This window comes from Muntiacus reevesi, chromosome 7 (genome assembly GCF_963930625.1).
Source record: "Muntiacus reevesi chromosome 7, mMunRee1.1, whole genome shotgun sequence".
Classification (NCBI taxonomy): Eukaryota; Metazoa; Chordata; class Mammalia; order Artiodactyla; family Cervidae; genus Muntiacus; species Muntiacus reevesi.
Window position 1 is genome coordinate 16,892,068 of NC_089255.1, and position 21,315 is coordinate 16,913,382.

Genomic DNA, 21,315 nt, shown 5'->3' on the forward strand with positions numbered 1-21,315 from the left:
TTTTCAGATTTCAAACACACACACACACACACACACACATATACTATGTCATGCCCATCAATTGGTTTTTTGGGTTTATAAAAATGTACTAGACATATTTCTACACCAAAATGTAAATAGCTCAACTTTCCATTTTTCCTTTTTCCTTTTTACTATAATAATTATATAAGTTTATGGTAGAAGATGTGGAAATTCAGAAAAATATATTTAAAAAAAACCCAAAAATCTGGCAGCATCCTAAAATTTCATTACCCAAAGATAATGATTAACATTGAGGAAAACACATAAAATTTAGTTTCACTGGACAATATTAGAAGAAGAAACTAAAGTTATAAAGCACTATGGAACTTCAAGTAGATTTTTCTTCAAAACAAGAGACATTAATCCTTACACATTTCTTAACTTGAAGTTAAATTGAGAGGTTTAAGTTGTAATGTTTTATTTTAACTATATGAGTTCTAGTTTCTTAATGATTGCCAGTTTAGGAAGAAAATAAACATTTCTCTGGTAAAAACCAGAAGGTACAACTGATCTCTAAACAAACAGACTAAACTCATCTATCTATGTATATATTTTTTAATTAAAAATAATTTTTTTAAAAAAGTAAGCCTACTGTTAGGATAACTTGTCAACATAAATTATTGACATATTCAATCACTTTCAGAAAGAACAAACACATCAGGAGGAAATAATTATCACTTACTCCTGACACAAAACCACACAGATGATGTGTGAGCACCACGCATTCAACAGTTACCAGCTTCTTCCCACACTACCTGACCAATGGCAGCTAGGCTCTGTGGAATCAGAAAGCATAATTTCCTACACCTCTTTAATGGCTCAGAATCATGCCACAGTTTAGATCACATTTTATCTGGGGTGTGACTTTCATGTACAGTTCATTGCCTTTCCCAGAGTCACTAATTACCTTTCTTATCCTTGTTGCTCAGAAGTGCTACACGCCTTAATTCCATGACGGCACTTAGCATCCTAGCCTATTCCTCATAGGATTGACTAACACTGTTTTCTTTGAGGTTGTTCTTCACAGACTCTTCTGATGTCTCGTCCTGATTGGAGCTAATTGCTCATTAGGCCAGCTTCACAGATGTCCTACTGGTATTTCTTTTCGTTGTTCTCCTGGATTAGTTCTATGACTTCTGGAGTCTGTTGTCTTCTTTCTTGGATTCTGTTTTCATTTTGCTGGGGTACATCCTCAAGGAATTTTTTTCAGAAAATGTGGAGCCCCACTCCAGAGCCTGGGAGCAGCAGCCCCGTATGGGGTGGGGAGGCTAGATGTGAGTGGAGAGGCCACTTCCTGTTTCTCTGCAGTTTTCCCCAGCTTTGGGTGGTGGCCCCTGCTGGGCTCCAGCTTTCGGTTGGTGGAGGGAGGACGAGGTGGTGTGGAGCATGGCCCCAGGCACCCTGTCCTCCACCACCCTCAGCCTCGAGGGGAGCTCGCTGCTTCTTGCCTCAGCGTGTCTGCCACTGGGCTCACTTAGCGCTCCAGGGGCAGGCCATCAAGTGCGTGGGGGTGGGAGACCTAGCTACAGGGAAAACTTGCCTACTAATCAGTTATACAAGCAATGCATTTCTTGCAGAATATATCCCCACTGTCATTCTGCTAATGTCATGATAGATGGAAAATCAGTGAATCTGGGCTTATGGGATATATTTGGTCATGAAGATTTTGACAGATCACGTCCCCTGTCCTATCTACAAACAGGTGTTTTCTTCATTTGCTTTTTTCTTGTGACATCTGCATCGCTGGAAATTGTTCGTGCAAAGTGTTACCTTGAAGTGTGATATCACTGTCCCTACACTGCTATCATCCTGATGGGGGCTAAACTAGATCATAGGAATGATAAAGCCAGTGATGAGAAGCAGAGGAGAACAAGCCAATTATTGTCACCTATCTGCAGGGTTTACCTATGGCGAAGGAGATCCAGGCTGTGTAATACCTGGAGTGCTTGGCACTCAAGACAGTGTTTTTGCTTGTTAGTTTATAATAATGTTTACAATTTAATTGATTTATTTTAATTGGAGGATGATTGCTCTACAATATTCTTTTGATTGCTACCATACATCAACGTGACTCAGGCAAGATATACATATGTTCCCTCCCTCCCACCTCCCATCCCATCTTACCCCTCTATGTTGTCACAGAGCACGGAATTTGAGCTCCCTGCATCATATAGCACATTTCACTGGCTATCTATTTTACTCATGGTAATGTGTAGGTTTCAACTTTACTCTCTCAAATTGTCCCACTCTCTCCTTCCCCTGCCCCATGTCCACACGTCTGTTCTCTCCATCTGCATCTCCGCTGCTGCCCTGCAGAAAGGTTCATCAGTCCTCAACATCTTTCTGTATTGCATATATATGTGTTAATATACGCTACTTATATTCCTCTTTCTGACTTACTTTGTTCTGCGTAATAGGCTCTAGGTCCTTCCATCTCATTAGAATTGAATCAAATGCATTCCTTTCTTATGGTTGAGTAATATTCCACTGTGTATATGTACCACAACTTCTTTATCCATTCATCTGTCCACGGACATCTGGGTTGCTCCCGTGCCCTAGCTATTGTAAATAGTGCTGTGATGAACAGTGGGGTACATGTGCCTTTTTCAGTTATGGTTTTTCTCAGAGTATATGCCCAATAATGGGATTCTTGGGTCATATGGTAGTTTTATTCCTAACTTTTTTCAGGAATCTCCACACTGTTCTCCATAGTAGCTGTATCAATTTGCATTCCCACCGACAGAGCAAGAGGGTTTCCTTTCCTGGCATTTATTGTTTATAGATTTTTTGATGATGGCCATTCTGACAGGTGTGAGGTGATACCTCGCTGTAGTTTTGATTGGCATTTTTCTAATAGTGCTGTTGGGCATCTTTTCATGTGTTTATTAGCCACCTGTATGGTCAGGGAAGCCTGGCATGCTATAGTCCATGGGGTCACAAAGAGTAAGACACGGCTTGGCTACGAACAAGAAGAAGACAGTGTTTGATGAAGTTATCTGAGACATCCTCTGCCCACCTCCCGTTAAGAAGAGGAAGAGAAAATGCCTGCTGCAAATGTCCAGACCCTCTCCTGCTCTGTCCCGGCACCTGGGAACCTTTATAAACTTTGCTCAAACCATGGAGCCTTCACACTGAGTGTCAAATTTTTGTTACATATTAGTTTTTCCATAAAACCATCTTGAACCAATCAGTAATTTCTAGGTTTTCCTTGTTTATAGTGTAAGGGTTCATGCTTTCACATTCTATTAGAGTTCAGCCCTAAAATGGCAAACTATCTTAAAGCCTTATTTTTCAAAAGCACTTATTCTTGCTCAGATTAAAAGTTGCCAAAATATCTTGTGATCTAAGTTGCATTGTTGGACTAAGAACACTGAGCACTGAACCTTTGTCCTTAAGACTGCAGCTTCTAAGCTTAGGAAATGCAGACACTTGCTACTTAGTTTCAGATATGAAGAGCAGTTCAGCCTCCATGAAACATTGCCATTTAGTGCATCATAATTTATTAACTCATGGTCATGACCTAATATCGTACTGTATGTCATAATGGATGAGAGGAACATCTCAGCTCTTTGGATCAATCTCTGATTTCATAGTGAGATTTTCTCTATTCCAGCGGAAAGTGGCCCAGGTTCCTACAGGTCCTTGGAATAGTCAAGGAGGGACTTCTACACCTCTAGGGTAGTCTAGGGTCAAATGGCTCCTGTGCAGTAGGAAGAAGTTTTAGGAGAGACTTTCAGCGCCTTACCTCTTAAGCGTAAGAGTGTAGATTCTCTCGGGGGGAGTGAGACAGGCTGGGAGCTGGGACCTTTTGCTGCAGTGCTTCAACGCTTGCACCTGGACACACCTTTCCTCTAGCAACAAAACACAAAGAAACTATAAGGGGCTAAAAATAACTGTATGCATGTACAGTTGGGGCCAATTCTGGACAAAAGATACAAAGATACCAAAAACCTAACTGCAACTTTTGAAGAGCTGGGAGCAAAAGCAGGGAAAAAGGCAAGCGCCACCCACTCATCCGCATCACAACACCACCTAAAGTGTGGGCAAACCGCCTAAGGCACCCCTCCACACTGAGCCCTGGACACACCCTCACCCTCACCCTCACCCCATGTAAGGAACAAGCTTGCCTCTCCCCAAGAGGTGTGCCAGCAAAGGAAACTGTTGCTTATTCTAGCTTGTTCTCACTGCAGCAGGGCCCCCAGTAAAGCCTTGCTTGGAAAAAAAAGCAGTGTATCAGCTTTGGTGAGATTTTGAACAGAATTTTTACGTGTTCCCTCTGGCAAAGTACCCTTCTCTGGTCAAGGGCACTGGAGTGGAGTGTGTGAAACACTTGTTATTGTTAAAAGGTGAAAACACTATTTTGACAAAATATGGAGAGAAATTTATACTAATTAAATTATTGAAAGTGTCATGGGTAAAACTTTTAAAAGGTTAATTTTTGTCAAATACACTAGATGATGAAGAAATGTCCATATTAACAGTAAGTGTTTTCTTAAGCTTTTCTTTTTTTAAACCTGCCCATCCCTTCTGAAATTGGGTGTTTAATTCATCTCTGACCAGGTCTTTCTCAGAGTTACTAACTTAGTAAGTGTTTCTCTTATAGAACCCCTTCTTAATGAGTGATATACCTCCTTATATTATAAAATCTTTCTGGATATGCCTTAGAAAATTTTTGTTTTGTAAATTAGTAAAAGTGCATTCCATTTTCATGTTAAAAAAAGAAAATGTGTATAACATAGGTAGAGTTTATGTATGTGTATAACATAGGCTAGTAAATTTGAGTCCTTGAATATTTTGAAATGTCTTCACTGTGACCTTGCACTTAAATAAGAGATTCCAACTGAATTTCCTTTCAGATTGCTGGAGTTACTGTTCAGTTGCCTTCTAGAAAGTTCTATTGTATAAGAAAAAAATCTAATGGAGTTTGATTGCTATTTATTTTTATATATTTTCCATTTTTTCCTTTAAGAAGGTTTAAGATTTCCTCTTGATCATTGGGCTTCAGAAACTTTCCCAATTTGTTGCAAAGTGTGTATCTTTTTTCACTGCACCAGCTCTGTACTTGGTGAGAATAGCAGAAGGTTACTGCTTTTCTGGTTGGCTGGCTTCTCTTTCACTTGGGAACTACCACTGACTCACTCTCTTCACGTGACTTCTGTTAATGAAGAGGATCCAATCTGAGGATTCTTTTTCTCCAGCCAGGAGATTGGTTCAGGTAAGGACATGTGATCCAAGTCAGGCCAATCAGAGTACTTTTTAGAGACGATTTAGAGGCTGAGAAGAGGGTTATGATTTTTTATCTGGATTTGGTGGAAGGAAGAAGTAAGACTGGAGCTTCAGGAGGACTTCTTAGCCACATCAACTAAAGAGCCTGCCTGGGCATGAGCCCAATCCAGGGAGTCAGAGGGGAGGATGCGTGAGAAAGAAAGAAAGGGAGGGAGAATGAATGAATGTCAAATCATGAACCTCTGGAGTCGTATCAGACAATACATTCATTTTCTCTGTACAAGATTTGATTTGGTTTCCCTCAAAGATAAACAAAAGAATCTTGATAATGCAATGACAACTTTTAACCCCCCCCCCCCAAAAAAAATCCAGTCTTTCATCAGTCAAGGAGAGTTCCCTTTTATTATTTGATTACTCCTTGGCTCAGCTGATCAAGAATCTTTCTGCAATGCAGGAGACCCAGGTTCAATCCCTGGGTTGAGAAGACCCCCTGGAGAAGGAATGGCAACCCACTCCAGTATTCTTGCCTGGAGAATTCCTTAGACAGAGGAGCCTGGTGGGCTAAAGTCACAAAGAGTCGGACACGAGTGAATGACTAACACTTTCTCCCTTTCATGGCTTCAGTTCTCATCTAAAATTCCTATTATTGAGTATTGGCTTTCTGGGATCTAGCCGCCATCTCCTTTTGTCTTTCTTCATCTTAAAAACCACTTTGATATTTTAATCTATATTCTGATACAGTTCCTAGACTTTATTGTTGGATTTGGTCTTTCTATTCTTCAGTTCTTTTATTAAGTTCTTCATTTCAGCCAGTGTGTTTCTAATTCTAAGAACTGTTAAATTTTGTTTGTTCCTATTTCCCCCCAACCCCCACCACGGCAAGTTGCTTTTGTTTTATGAATGTAACGTTCAATGCATTAGCATTTGTTTTCTGTTTGCTGTGTCATCCCTGTTTTTCCTGCTCAGTTGCTCTGTTCACTTTGATCCTTCTCTTTTCTGTGGTTGTTATCCTCAGAAATAAGTCATTCTCAGGCATCCATTAGTGTGTGTGAATGAAAAGCTAGATTGATAAGTACTGGCTCGGATGGGACTTCCCTCTGTGTGGATATATGTTTATATAGATCTTCTGGAGTAGGCCTCTCTCCTACCTGGGGCTGGGGTCCGGGAACTGTCTGGCTGAGGCTTGCTGACAGGGAGCAGAAATGCAGGCTCCTGACCTGCCACCATTGCTGAAGTAAGATGACTTTCCTCTGAATGTGGAAAGCCTCAGTTACAGAGATTTTGATTTATGAGATGCCAAAAATCCTTAAATTCTTCAAATTGTCTATCAAAAAGAAGAGGACTAATGGGAAAAACAAGGGTAGGGATAAGTTACTCAAAAGTCATGCCACATTATCATCAGACCATTCACAAAAGTAATAACAACCCTAGTTGTTGAAATGCTGGGGTTTAAAAACATACATGATAAATTGCTAATAAATAAAAAAAGTTTACAGTACATATAAGGCTTAACTTTCTTGTTTGTTTTTTAAGCAAGAGTATCATGGTAGAAGGAGATATGAGGTAGCCTGCAGACTTTTTCTTTGTTTTGGCTGGCCCTTATGGCATTTGGGATCTTAGTTCCCTAACCAGGGATCAAACCCACATCCCCTGACGTGGAAGCACAGAATCTTAACCACTGGACAACGAGGAAAGTTTGGTTATAGGTGTCTGAGTTATGAAAATGAGAGCAAAATACACGGAAACACAGAACGCCGTGTAATAAACCCTCCCAAGACAACGCTGTGACCATGAGGAGGAGTGTGGTTGCATGGGGACTGTGTCCTGTGATCTGTGCTTCTGGGTTCAGCTTTCATTGCGTTCAGCTGCTATTGGTGGCACATATCACAGTATGCGGGGAAAGTGCTATATAAACCAATGCAACCTCCGCCTGGTACTGACATCATGATCCCATGTATCAGTCATGGCTATGCTAATAGACATAGAGGCACATTGTTAGAACAGACCACGTTTCCCCCCCCCCCACCCCCCCGGACTCTCTCTCCTTTGTTTTACCCCCTGAGTCTGTGGAGGAGATCAGGAAGGGCAAGGCTACAGAAATGCCCACAGAACCACCCATTTTGACAGTGTTCTTGACTTTTTCCTGGGGTTGAATGCCAAGGCCAGTTGTTCTGTACTTTTAAGAAGGGGCTGGAACGACTGGACCAGCTATGAATCCACCAGTTTCATTTGCCCCAAAGCATCCTTGTTTTTGTAGCTGTTTCTCTGAGGCTTCAGCTTCACTGACAAGTCCCTCCTGGGCCTGCAAGGAGTGATGCTTTCCTTGCTCTGGTTCTCAATCAATTGGATCACATATTCCTTTTGAACTGTGGTGTTGGAGAAGATTCTTGAGAGACCCTTGGACTGCAAGGAGATCAAACCAGTCAATCCTAAAGGAAATCAGTCCTAAACATTCATTGGAAGGACTGATGCTGAAGCTGAAACTCCAGTACCTTGGCCACATGATGTGAAGAAAAGGCCCTGATGCTGGGAAAGATTGAAGGCAGGAGGAGAAGGGGATGACAGAGGATGAGATGGTTGGATGGCATTACCAACTTGATGGACATGAGTTTGAGCAAGCTCTGGGAGTTGGTGATGGACAGGGAAGCCTGGCATGCTGCAGTCCATGGGGTGGCAAAGAGTTGGACATGACTGAATGACTGAACTGAACTGAACTTATTCCTGAAACCTTTCAGAAATTCTTCCATATTTTGGAATAGCTTCCTTTCTTATTGTCTAATATGAATTTACTCTTTCTCTGAGTATCTTTTCTGACTTTCTTCCACTTGGACTTTGGTAAGGAGAGAAGTTAAAGCCTGTGTGCTGTCTATACACAGGTCGAATTGGGAAACCTCTCCACCACTTTTTGTCCTTTTGACCTTGGCCAAGGCTTTTCACAATTTTGAGCTTCAGGTTATTTTTTAGAAAAAGGGAATGATAGTAATATCAGTCCTGCCTGCCTCACAGAGGGTGGGACAGGATGAAGGGACATGGAAGTAATCTATGAACAAAAAGAGTGGCATAAATTTAAGTTGTTATTAGCTCATGGAAGAGAACCCCCTAATTTGGCAGATGAGAAAATGAAGCCAAGAGATGAGAAGCAATTTTGGCCCAAGGTTACCCAGAAACCTCCAGCCTCTTGGCTACTGAGCCCCATTTTCTTTCCAGGCCCCGTTACCCTGCAGTCTGCAAACGGCCAGGGTTGCATTGCTGGGGGCAGAGCAATTGAGGATTCGGAAGAGGCAGAGATGGCATAAATAATTCAGTGATTGCCGACCACGGGCCATTAAATTTTCCATGATCTGTTTTATTGTATCTGTTCTGTAGCGATACTCTCTTCCAGTTCAGATGCAAAGTAGGCATTTCACTGTGCCTACAGGAGCTGGCCACTGCTCCATCTCAGGGATCCAAGACCACGGAAGCCTTGGCCTTGGGCCCATCCGGGCCCCTGTCTTAAAATGTGGCCAAACAGAAGTTCACATCACTGAGGCCTAAGAGTCAAGCCTCTCTCCTCCTGCTCCTGATACTCACTGAGCCACAGCAGAAGGTGACTCTCACCTTCAAGTTCAGGATCCACTTACAAATGACCTCCACTTAAGAGTCTTACTGTTGTCACTGATGATCAGTAGAAATGTAGTGGATTGGGTGGGGTGAGACGTTCAAAGGATTAATTTGTTCATTGTAAGAATTAAAGCACACCCTGATTTTTGTAACTCTGTTTTGGCATTTTTGACATTTCTTTATATACAGGGAGCCTCAAAATCTGGCAATGGATTGGGCCCCAAAGATCTTACAGAATCCTAAATGTGGTGGGGACTCCCATACAGATGAAGAAACAGGCTCAGAGAAGAAGGTGGCCTTGGTCAGAGACTCGGCCAGCTGGTGGTAGGGCGAGCCCAGGGTCGGGTGTCAGGACTCTCAGAACAGAGCCCTTCCCCTGGGTATGGGTCTTGGGTGGGAGAACTTCCCCTACCCTGATCGTCTCTGGTCATCATCTCTGCTTCTCAGGGTTACTGTGGCTTCTTAGATTTGTCTGTAGAATAGCTCGCTGTCCCCAGTGTCCTGAGGACCACACAGTTTCCTGAGATAACATCTCCAAGCATGCCTTCCACCCACAGCAAGGCAGAGGGCAAGGAGGAAGAGCTGGGTGCTGCAGATGAGCTTCTCCCCATTGTCTGTGGTTCAGGAGGCTTGGCCAACGGGCATGGCCTTGACGTCTCCATTCTATTCACTGACATGATAACAGAGGGCAGGACAGTGCATGGAGTCAGACAAGGGCTAGAAGCCAGACAGTTGCCTAAGAATCCTCAGTGTTCAGTGAAGTGTGGTAGAAAGACTGGCTTAAATTCCAAATTTATGGCTTAATGGTTATGGGCATAAGAGAAACCACGTCCCCTCTCTGAACCTGTGTCCTGCCACATGACGTGGGAATGCCACATCTGAACCCATGGGACTTTTGAGAGGCTCTCTGGTAATGCCAGTTTTGAGCTGCCAAAGTCCTTTCGGCATCACCGTCAATTAACCACTGCTATCTAACCAAGCACTCCAAACAAAACCTGATGGCTTAAAACAATCATTCATGATCACTCACAACTATCCAGATTCACAGCCACTCATCTCATCTCACCTGTGGTCAGTGGGCAGCTCTGCTGATATAGGCTGGACACCCCCGCATGTCTGGGGCCACTTGGTTACGAGCTGGTCTAGGATGGAGTGCCTCAGCTCTCTCACTCTCCAGCAGCCTAGCTCAGGCTAGTTCATGCGGCAGGTGCCTGGTTCTAAGAGAAAGCACAGGAGTGCATAAGTCTACTGAAGGTTGTACTTGAAACTGACACTTTGTCACTTCTATCACATCCTATTGGCCAAAGAAAGTCACAAGGCCAGCTCAGATGCAAGGTGGGGATTGGAGCTGTATCCCCTTCTTGATGGGAGGAGATACACGGTCACACTATAAAGAAAATGGATGCAGGAAAGAGTACTGCATTGTGTCCAACTATACAATCAACTCTGGGGGCTTCCCAGGTGGCGCTAGTGGTAAAGAACATGCCTGTCAATGCAGGAGAGATAAGAGACATGGGTTCGATCCCTGGGTCAGGGAGATCTACTGGAGGAGGGCATGGCAACCCACTGCAGAATTCTTGCCTGGAGAATCCAATGGATGGAGAAGCCTGGTGGGCTACAGTCCATAGGGTCGCAAAGAGTTGGACTTGACTGGAGGGACTGAGCATGCAAGCACATACAATCAAATCTTCACAATCCTCAGGACCACAATCTCCTTCAGTGAGTTTGAGATGGACTGAGACAGGCAGAGAATGACAATACAAGGTGTGATTTTCAAGATGGAGAAGTGGCTCATCCAAGGCCACATGGTTGGTGAGTAACAGAGTGGGTGTGAGAACCTCAGGCTTCTAGAGTCAAGCGCAATATGTCAAAACCAGTCTCAGGGTCATTTCTTCTACTGAATCTGTTCTTTGGAAGACCCAGTAGATGGTGACTTGGAGTTGTCTATATGTGTGTTCCTCTTTTTCCATGCTGCAGTTTTAAAAGGTCAAGGAGGATCTGAGATTATATTTTCTGGCTCTTCCTTCTGGAAGGAATCCCTGAGGAAGAAGGACAAGCGCCATCATGAGACCTAAATTCAGATTCCAAGGCTTGAAGAATGTTACCCCTGCAACTTTTTTCTTCTTTTAGAGATGCATAGAGAGAATTTTTCTCTCCTGTCTCTGGGCTTCTCTAGACTGTGATCTCACCCTAGTGAAGAAAGACCCTCACGACCTGTCCCCAAGACAACTGCTACCACCTCCTAATTGGCCTTCTCTTCCCACTCTGCTGTCCCAAATCCATCTTGCTGATGGGGCCAGAGTAATCTTTCAGGTGCCTGGCTCTGATTGTGATATCCACTGGGGAGAATACCTTCTAGGAGAGTGCGTTCTTTTCATTTTTTAAATCTTTATTTATTTGGCTGCACTGGGTCCTGTTTGCAGCACGTGGGATTTTTAGTTGTGGCAAGTGGGATCTAGCTCCTTGCTGCTCCGTGCTCAGTCGCTCAGTCGTGTCTGACTCTTTGCGACTCCACAGACTGTAGCCTGCCAAGCTCCTCTGTCCAAACCTGGAGCCCTGAAATTGAGAGCACAGAGTCTTAGCCATCAGACTATCAGGGAAACTCTGGAGAGTGTGTTCTTAAGCGTAAGCTTAAGAGTTGGGCAGATCCAGATTTTTTGTTTTTGGTTTGTTTTTTGGCCTTGTCATGCAGCATTTAGGATCTTAGTTCCCCAAACAGAGATTGAACCCATGTCCCCTGCATTGGAGTATAGAGTCTTAATTAGACCTCCAGGGATGTCCCGTGGGTCCCTTTTTTGACCTTTGGAATTTACAAAGTCACTTCTGCAGTTATACTATCAGTCGAACCAATCAAAAGCCTGCCCAGTTTCCACTGCTTAATGAAAGGAATATCCGAGACCTGTTATGAGCAGAACATGTAGGTCAAGCGATTTGGCTTTGGCTATCTCGGAAAAACTTAGTCTGACACACCAACCTTGTCACCAAGAGAGGTGGGAAAGGATGTTTCATAGGCCTAGACTCTAGGACCAGGCTGCCTGGCATCCCATCCAGGGCCCTCCACTGCCTGGCTGTGTAACTGGGCAAGTTCATGTACTGTAGTGTGCCTCAGTTTCCTTCTCTGTAAAATGAGGACCACAGCAATCCCTACCTCCTGGGGTAGCTGTGAGGATTAAGGGAGTTAATGTAGGAAAATGACCTAGGATGGCATGTAGTAAGTTCCATGTTGGTGTCATCTGTTACCACGACTGATGTTATTAGTATTGTCAATTACCATCAATATTTACTGATTGATTAGACAAAGCTTTCAAGGCGAGGAAGAGGAAACCATCACCACGTATATAGTTCTGAATAGCTGTGGCATGGTTCAGTGTTCTATGGGGCCCAGGGGGAGCCTGACTTTCACAGATGCAATTCCTCCGTTACAGCCCAAGCTGCTGACTCTGGAAATCCAAAGTCAGGAAAACATCTAAGGAGCTTGGAACATAGAGCAAATTAGACAGGAGCACGTCTCGTCACCACCACCATCATCGTATCATCAAACCTGCAGGGTTCTTGGTCCCATCATGTATTTTTATTGCCTGCCAAAGCCAGGTGGATTTTCAATACCGTGGACAGAAGTGTGTCACATACAGCCCCACACTGCACTTCAGAAACAACCCTGGAGTTCTGAGGACTCAGCTTTCAGGAGCGGTGCTTGCAGTCTATGAGAACAGGCCAAAGCTTCCTTTTCCTCAGAGCAGTGCTCTATGGACATCCATAGAACAGCAAGATGCTGGGGCTTCACTGGGATCCCTCTCATTCCTTTTTCCACCTCTGGCAAGCCTTTGCTTTCATCTGCCAGCAGCTCTTTTTTCAGAGGTTAGCAGAGAGCCAGAAGTGCCTGGGAATTTAAGCCCCCCCACTGGTGGCTCTTGACTGATGATGGATGGTGGGGATGTATGGAAGATGAGCTCTCTTGTCTGAATTGAAATGACTCTCAGGAGCGACTCACACGGCAGAGTTCCCTGCGGGATCAGGCTGAAGTCACCCTCTGTGGGGCTCTGCCAAGGTCACGTCCCATCCCAGCTTGGCTTGCTCTCCACCCAGTCCGGGTTCCCCTAATCCTTGACTGATTTCTCCTGTGAGGGCTGCCCTAATCAATTACCTTCCCATGAATCCTCTTCTCAGGGGCTGCTTCTGGAGACCATGAGAGAGACAGGAAGTACGGGGCCAGAGGCAGGGAGACAGTCGTGAGCTGCACCCAGTGCGGAAGGCTGCTGGCCCCAGCCCTGGTGTTTCTGAAGGGTCTTAACTCCTGTAGCCTCTTTGTTCTCCAGCAATGATGCCTCCCCAGGTCTTGAGGGGTGACCTGTTTTCATATCAGCTCTGCTTCCCAGGTGGCATAGTGGTAAAGAATCAGCCTGTCAATACAGGAGATGAAAGAGATACACGCTACAGTTTATGGGGTCACAAAATGTTGGACACGACTGAACGATTGAGCACGCACATGCACATACATTAGTTTCTGCTCTCAGAGCTGCTTAGTCTTGCTGTTTCTCCCAGCCTTGGCACTTGCTCAGTGGAAAATCCCAGCCTCTCATTCTTCAGCCCACCTGCTTCCTCAGGCTTCTCTGCGGGGAGGGCCTGGCTTGGACTCCATCATGTTCACTGCGGTCGGAGCTACAGTGGCTCTGGTGCCCACTGAGTGGACCCACAGAGGTCTTCCCATTACTCTGTGCTCAGATGAAGTGCTGAGCCATGGGGTGCATGACCTGGCTTTCCCAGAAACTGTTTGGAAAGTTCCAACGCAGCCCAAATTTTCAGGGAAGTGTTAATTTCCTGGGTTTTCCCAGGTGGTGCTAGTGGTAACGAACCTGCTTGCCAGTGCAGGAGACATGAGATGTGGATTTGATCCCTGGGTCAGAAAGATCCCCTGGAGGAGGGCATGGCAACCCACTCCAGTATTCTTGCCTGGAGAATCGTGTGGACATAGGAGTCTGGCAGGCTACTAGTCCACAGGGTCGCAAAGAGTTGGACATGACTAAAGGGACTCAGCATGCACAGACGAACGTTAATTTCCTGTAGAACTAACCTTGGACTTCGAGAGACAGGAGTCAGAAGATAGATCCCTCCCATCCATCTCCCCTGCCATGGCTTGTTCCCAGGCTCAGCAATTCCACATGCCAGAGATAGGCCATGTGGCTGGTACACACTGGGACAACCCACCTTGCATTGCTTTTCCTCCTTCCCTGCCTCATTTACATGTTTCCCTCACTCTTGCTACCCTGGGGTTACCCCTCTTAAGGAGGACTGAGTTCACTCCCATGGCTGCCATTTGATGTGGCTCTCGGCTGAGAGCTTGGCTGGGGCTGTCCTCCCAAGTGGTCACATGTGGCCTCCCCCGAGTGCTTGGGTTTCTCACAAAATGAGGTGCTGAGAGGGTGCACCCTGAGACCAAGAAACCCCTGCAGAAGCTGCAAGGCATCTCATGGCTTAGCTGCAGAAGTCCTGACATGTCACTTCCGCTGCATTCTAGAGATCTGTTATTTGGTCAAGCAAGTCACTAAGGCCAGCCTAGATTTAAGGATTACATTTCACCTTTTGACAGAAGAATAAGCAAAAAAGTGTAGCTATCTTTAATCCAGCACGATGAGGTCCTGCACAGACTGCATGGGATGTGTGCTCAGAAATGTTAGTTCAGGGTATGCCCTCTTCCTGCATTCATTCAACACGTGTGCAGCTCAGGAGAGGCCAGTTGCAACTCTCCACCAGCTTCTCATTGGCCTTCCCGGGTGGCCATCAGTGTGCGGAAATGACAGGCAGGCAAGGTAACAGTTCTGAGCCATCCAAATTTGACAGTAGTTTGATGTGGCAGAAAAATCTAGGAGACCAGGTTTCTGGCTCTAATTACAGCACTAAGTTTTTAGTTGTCTCAAGCAAGTTTATTGCCCTTTCTAGACTCGGTTTCTCTGCTTATCAAACAGAGGATTGGACTAGATGAATTCTAAGGTCCTTACTGGCACTGCTGTTTGAAGATTTTGCTGATGCTCTGGAATGTTCCTCAGCACTGATAAACTGGTGGCCAGGATGTGGGGCTTGATGTTTTCTCTGCCCTCATGGCAGGGACTGTCCCGATTCTCATCTTGGGTGTCACACCTGGGCCCCAAACCTTGCCTAAGTTCTCAGAGGCCTCAAAGGTGCCTGACTTCTAAGCCAGTCCCAGCCTGACTTCCCGTCATGAGCTCAGTTTCTGAAAGTCCCTTCTGTACATGAGATGTTGGCATCATTAAGGTGGTGGAGTGTCCACGCCTCCCCTGCTCCTCCAGGGAACCTCCAAGGCTTTACTTACCTCCGATCACAATGTATAGCCTCCCCTGCCCCGAGCTGGAGCCCAGCCTCCCGGTTCGTGCTCAGCAAGTTTTCCAGTTGATTTCCTGGTAGCTTTCTGGTGAAGCGAGATGTGATTCTCAGCAGGGCTGACAGCATTTGGAGATTTCTTAGACCTCACCCCCACTGTGAGTGGGAAAGTTTCTGCCTCTGGAAATATGACCAGAGCATATGCTTTTATCACTCAGCTTCTGTCTAGCAGGGACCACGAGGCTGTGGGGAATTGAGTCAATTTTCAATATGGGGTAGAAAAATGTTTCAATGCACAGTGTCCCCTGCCAGCCATCCTCCTGGTGACAGTCTCGTGATTGTTTCTTAGAAAATAATATGAACTGAGACTTAAGGGGTGAATTTAACCAGGTACTAGGAAGATGGGTATGTGCCAGGTGGCACAGTGGTAAAGAATTCACCTGCCAGTGTAGGAGTTGTGCGTTTGATCCCTGGGTCAGGAAGATCCCCTGGAGAAGGAAATGGCAATGCATTCCAGTGTCCTTTCCTGGAGAATTCCATGGACAGAGGAGGCTGGTGGGCTACACACTGCGTGGGGTCACAAAAAGTCGAACATGACTGAGCACACACACACGCACCCATGCATGTGTTTTTCCAGACCAGGGATGTCTCAGGTTGCCAAGATGGAGATGAGTAGGGGGATCCAAGAGATTTCTATATGATAAAATGACCGGTTTGGAGGTGGTTTGGCTCTGGAGCATGAAGAAGGAGATGTCTGGCTTTCTGTGGCTTGCGCGCCTCGGTGGATGCTGTTGCTTGTTACTGAGATGGGGAGCGCTGGAGAAGAAGTTACCCAGTGGATTCACTATAGGAAATTTTTACCTTGAGGGGGGCTGCGAGGTGCACAGACGGGTGGCTCTCTGGGTTCCAGTCTTGGTGTGACTGTGAAATCTGCCAAGAGCCCCCTCTGAGTTATCTGGTCTGGCTGGTCACTGAGCTATTGTCTCAGAAGCAATTGATGAGGAGCCTGTCCCTCCTCCACAAGACTGAACTGGATGGACTGCACTCAGGTGAAGTAGGGGTGGGCATTTACCACTCAGGAGGAGGCCTGGCCTGCAAAGGACGCTGAGAAGGAAACACAGACCCCAGCGCTCAGTGGTTTACCAAGAGGAAGTGGTCACCGCTGCTGGGTTCTGCGAGATCAAGGAAGTAGACATCAAAAATTTTTGCCTGGTGTCACGGCGGCCTCTCAGCCCGCACACTCATCATTCACTCACAGGATGCCGGCAACCTTCTCCTTGCCCATCACACCCAAATGTCCCTCTGCAGGTCCCAATCTTTCCTGAGTCAGATCTTAGCCATTGGGCGCTGCCGGTACTCGTGGGTGCCACCTGCCATCAGAACAAAGGAAGGACCTGCACATGGCTTCTATTTAGCTTCTGGGCGTGAGCCTTTCTGGCATCTTTCAGCTCAAATTGAGAGCATGTGGGAGGGTATTGGTGGAAGGTGATGTTTCCCAAAGGAAGCCATCACTGAACCCCATTCCTGTCCCCCACCTCCCTCTTGCCCCTTCCCTTCCTCTCAAGAAAGAAATGGAAACAAGGGGTCAAAATTGGAGCCTTTTGGATCTATGGATTTACTTTATTTTATTTTTTTATTTTTATTAATTTCTACGGGTTTTGATGAAGCCTGTAATCTGGCATCAAAGTTAATTCACTTCAATTAGATTCAAGACGAATCATCTCAACTCCTCTGTCAGTTCAAATTAATCCAAGAAATTTACAAGAGTCTGCCTATGCTGGAGAAGATGGGAGAGGTAAAGAATTTAAGGGTTTGGGGCTAGAGTGATCTCAGAGGAGCCTGCTAGTCTGTGGGTTACAGACTAGGTCCGTAGGGCAGAGGGGTCCCCTCTTCTGGGAAGAGAGGGGACCAGGGCCAGCCTTTCACAGAACCAGCTTCCTGAGAAAAGGTGGGACATCCACTCATGAGTTGGATATTCATGAGTTGCAAGAGATGATGCAGCCTAGCCCACCATCTGCCTCTTTCTCAACAAACTCGTCTACTGCTCACATTTCCAAGGAAGAAAGATGGGTGAGTTTTCATCAAAAAAGGCTATTCTGAGAAATGGGAACCTGGCACACACTTCTGTGGAATGGATGAGGGAAGCAGCCTGCAGGGTCACCTGGGAGACTGCTCCCCCTCAGAACTGGACTATCCAGACCGAAGGCCCCCATTCCACTCCCACTTGATCTGCAGCCATCAGATCTAGGACCCTGAGGTCAGCACACCCACCTGGAAGACCAGAGGCAGTGGGCCCATTGTGCAGATTGACAACTGAGACCCAGGGAAGCTAAGGGATCTGCTAAACCACGAGGTCTTTGAGAGCAGAACTGTGTGCTATTCGTCTTCCTGGCCCCCACTCCACCCTGCTCTAAGTCAGCATTACTCAGATATTTATTGAATTTTTGAGGAATGGATTTACTCATGGACCCACAGCCAAATGGGGGAGAATCAGGGTCTAAACCTGCTCTCCTTCCTTCTCCTCCCCTGGAGGGGCATGTCCACGCGTCCTGGGGGACACAGATGAGGCAGCCAGAAGTGAAGTGCCCATACCAATCAGATCTCTGATGGCAGCTAGGCCATTTCACAGATGAACAAACTGAGACCCAGTGACTCATCCACAGTCACCCAGGGAGTTTAGGGGCAGCAGAACAACAGCTTCATGGAGAGGGCCTAATTCTTCCAGATGGCAAATCTGGGGTCTGCTCACCTCTGCGTTTTCCGGGCTGTGTGACTTTGAGGGAATGACTCAGCCAGTCATTCAGATTTGAGAAACTGAGATAATAACCCTATCTCATGCAGTGGGGAGGAGGATTCTGTGAGGCAGGGAGGGGAAATGGTTTGCCTCGGCCCTGTCACAGGTGGGCACTAGATCCATGGGATGGCAGAAGGTAGCAGAGAAAGCCAAGACTCATACAAATAGCTCGTGTTGAGAGTTTCCCAGGTATTCGCTCAATAATGGAATGGCAACTGTTATGTTATCTACATTTTACACGAAGAGACTAAGCCACATAGGGTAAGTCATGTGCCCAAGTCTGCTCGGCCTGGAAAGAGCAGAGCTGGGACTCCCCACAGTGCTATTTGGCTCCACGGGCTGGATTTCCAGGCCAGCGCCTTCTGCTGTCTGCCTCTGGCTGCTGCCTAGCCTGTGACCGTTGTCTGCTTCTAGTGTTCCTTCCCCAGCAGCCACGAGATGAAGGAAACCTACCAGAAAGGCCTGCCAGGCGTGGTGGGCTCTGAGAAGCCAGGACCAGACATGGGAATGGAGACCTGCCTTCCCTGCTCCATCATCCCCTGTCCCCTGCTGCAACAAGGCCAGCCCTGACCCCCTAGCCTCTTCCAGGGAGCAATCTGCAGAGCACTAACGCAGATGAGGACTTTGGCCCTGCGGAGTAATCCGGCGGACAAAGGCGAGGAGCTGCTGGCTTTGCAGAAGTGGAGCACCTGCTCGGACACAGAGGCTGGGGAGGGAGGTGGCCTGGGAGCTCTTCTGCTGGTGAGACTGTCCCTCCGCCTGCTTCCACCTACTCCCATCCACTCCTCCCCCTCTACCAAGCCTGGCCTCCTCTCTGCGGCATGAAATGTGAATGCTTCTGCTCAGGGAGGAATTCGAGGTGAGCTTGAAGCAGGGAAGCTTTTGCTCTGGGGAAGGGCTCTCATTAACATGATCTCATTCCCTACTGGCCCTTCAGATGCGTCCTGTGGCAAAGCAGTCAAGTTCAATTTCCTTGCTGAGCAGTCTTTCCCTCTCTAGTCCCTCTGACCCCATCACAGCGGGAACAACCTGTACACCTCCATCACCTGTTACCAAAAAGGCATGGGTCAGGGACATCCCTGGTGGTCCAGTGACTAAGATTCTGTGTTCCTAAGGCAGGGGACCCGGGTTCGATCCCTGGTTGGGGAACTAGATCTCATATGCTGTAAATTAAAGATCCCACATGGGCTTTCCCGGTGCCATTGCAGGGACACAGGTTTGATACCTGGTCCGGGATGATCCCACGAACTACGGAACAATTAAGCCCGTGCACCACAGTTACTGAAGCCTGCGTGCCATTGAGCCTGTGCTCTGAAATAAGAGAAGCTGCTGCAACGAGATGCCCTGGAGCTGCAACAAACAGTAGCCGCCACTCGCTGCCAACTAGAGAAAGCCCAAGCACAGCAATGAAGACCCAGCATAGCCACAAATAAGTAAATAAATTATATACTGAGTGGGTAGCCTTTCCCTTCTCCAGGGGATCTTTCCAATCCAGGAATCGAACCCAGGTCTACCCGCATTGCAGGTGGTTTCTTTACCAGCTGAGCCACAAGGGTAGCCCAAGACCACTGAAGTGGGTAGCCTATCCCTTCTCCAGCGGATCTTCTCGACCCAGAAATTGAACTGGGATCTCCTGCATTGCAGGCGGATTCTTTACCAACTGAGCTATCAGGGAAGTCCATATATACATTTATATATATATAAATTCCACATACTGCAACTAAACCTGGTACAGCCAAATAAATAAACTAACTCATTAAAAAAAAAAAAGGCACTGAATCACAGCAAGTAATTTCAGAGCTGGATCCTTTCTTAGGTAGCCAAGGCCGGAGGAGAAGATTGTCCAAGGGGCCTCTGCCCGTCCCCAGCCAGAGTCCTGCCCCTTCCTGCAGGGCTGTGCCCCCTCTCTTCTGGGCCCAGAAACTTATGATTCACGTGACAAAGGTCACAGAGCAGTAGCCGGGGCCAGGCCCTGGGCTGGGTGCAGCATTGTGGAAGACAGCGCTGATCTCAGGGTTTATCCAAGGACACATCGGGGACCAGCCTGGGAAGGAAGGCCGGGCCGCTGTGCTCAGCCTCCACGGTGGTGGTGGTAGTCGGGGGCAGGGGAACGGAGCTCAGACGGGCATTCTCTGTTGAGCAATGGCTGCTGCCTCCTCTCGCCCCGCTTCCCCTGGGTGTGTCTGTGTAGATGGGCCTTGACTTCTTCATCTGTCGGGAGGCAGCACAGCGGAGCCACCAGGGACCTGCTGGAGAGAGTGAGCTGGGGGTGCGACAGGCGAGGGTCAGGTGTATGCATGGGGCTGGACACAAGCAAGGGCTCTGTGGATAGGAACTCATCCTATCATTTCAAGGCCTCGACCCAGGTGTGGAACAGGACAGTGACAATGGGGACCCTGGGTTCATGTGGTGTGGCTGCCCATGGGTAGGGAGCCCCCAGCTTGTCCCTCGAGGGACTGGGCCTCAGCCTACATCTCACAGGATGATGCTGGGGCCTGGATCTCTGGAGCCCAGCCAGGCCAGAGTGGGGTCTCCCAGGCCACCTTCCAGGGTCAGCAGCTCACCTGTGCCATCCTAGCGGGACTCTCAAGCCCAGGGTTGGCAGAAGCCTCCATGGTTCCAGCCCTGAGATTCAGGTCCCTTGCTCCCTACGCACTGGGGAGAGGAGTCGCGAGCCCGCCCGAGGTAGTGCTGAGGTCAGCTACCTGTCTCACCCACCCGCTTCCTCTTTCAGGCCCTGTCCTGCTCCAGCCCATTCCCACCACCCTCTTGGCACTCAGAGCCCCTTCGCCCCGGATCCGATCGTTCAGAGCTTAGACCTCGATCTCAGACAGTGGGATTGGGAGGGATTTCAGAGACCACTGATGCTCCCACCCATTTTATAGATGAGAACACGAGCCCAGGGAAGCCCCCGGCCCACAGTCACACTGGGGAGTAGGAACTGAACTCATTCCTTCTCCCAAAGAGCTTTGAACTTTAAAGGGGGCCACGGAGGATAAGCAGGGGGTGACCCCGGCATAAAGATAAGCAATCAACTGAGAAACAAAACTGCAGCTCCTATTGCAAAGATGACTGATGTCTTTAAAGGGCCAGGAGTTCCCGCCCAGCAAGGAGAAAACCAATGCCCCAGTTCTAGAAACGGGCCCAGGATAGGAAGACAGTTTTTGAAAGAATATATAGATGGCTCTTAAACACATGAAAAGTTCGTCTTCCTCATAAGAGAAATGCAAATGAAAACTTCAAGGAGGGACCCTCTTTCAACCGTCAGATGGGAAAGATCAAAGTGTAGCAGCTCTGTGCGTGGATGGAAAGAGAGGGTGTGGGGGGAGGCAGTGGGG

General features: G+C 47.2%; 1 pseudogene; it reads left to right on the plus strand.

Annotated features, from left to right (window-relative positions):
* The window catches only part of LOC136172511 (ras-related C3 botulinum toxin substrate 1 pseudogene), a 138,194-nt pseudogene extending 119,647 nt beyond the window's left edge, over nt 1-18,547 (plus strand).
* Nucleotides 18,548-21,315: the final 2,768 nt, after the last annotated feature.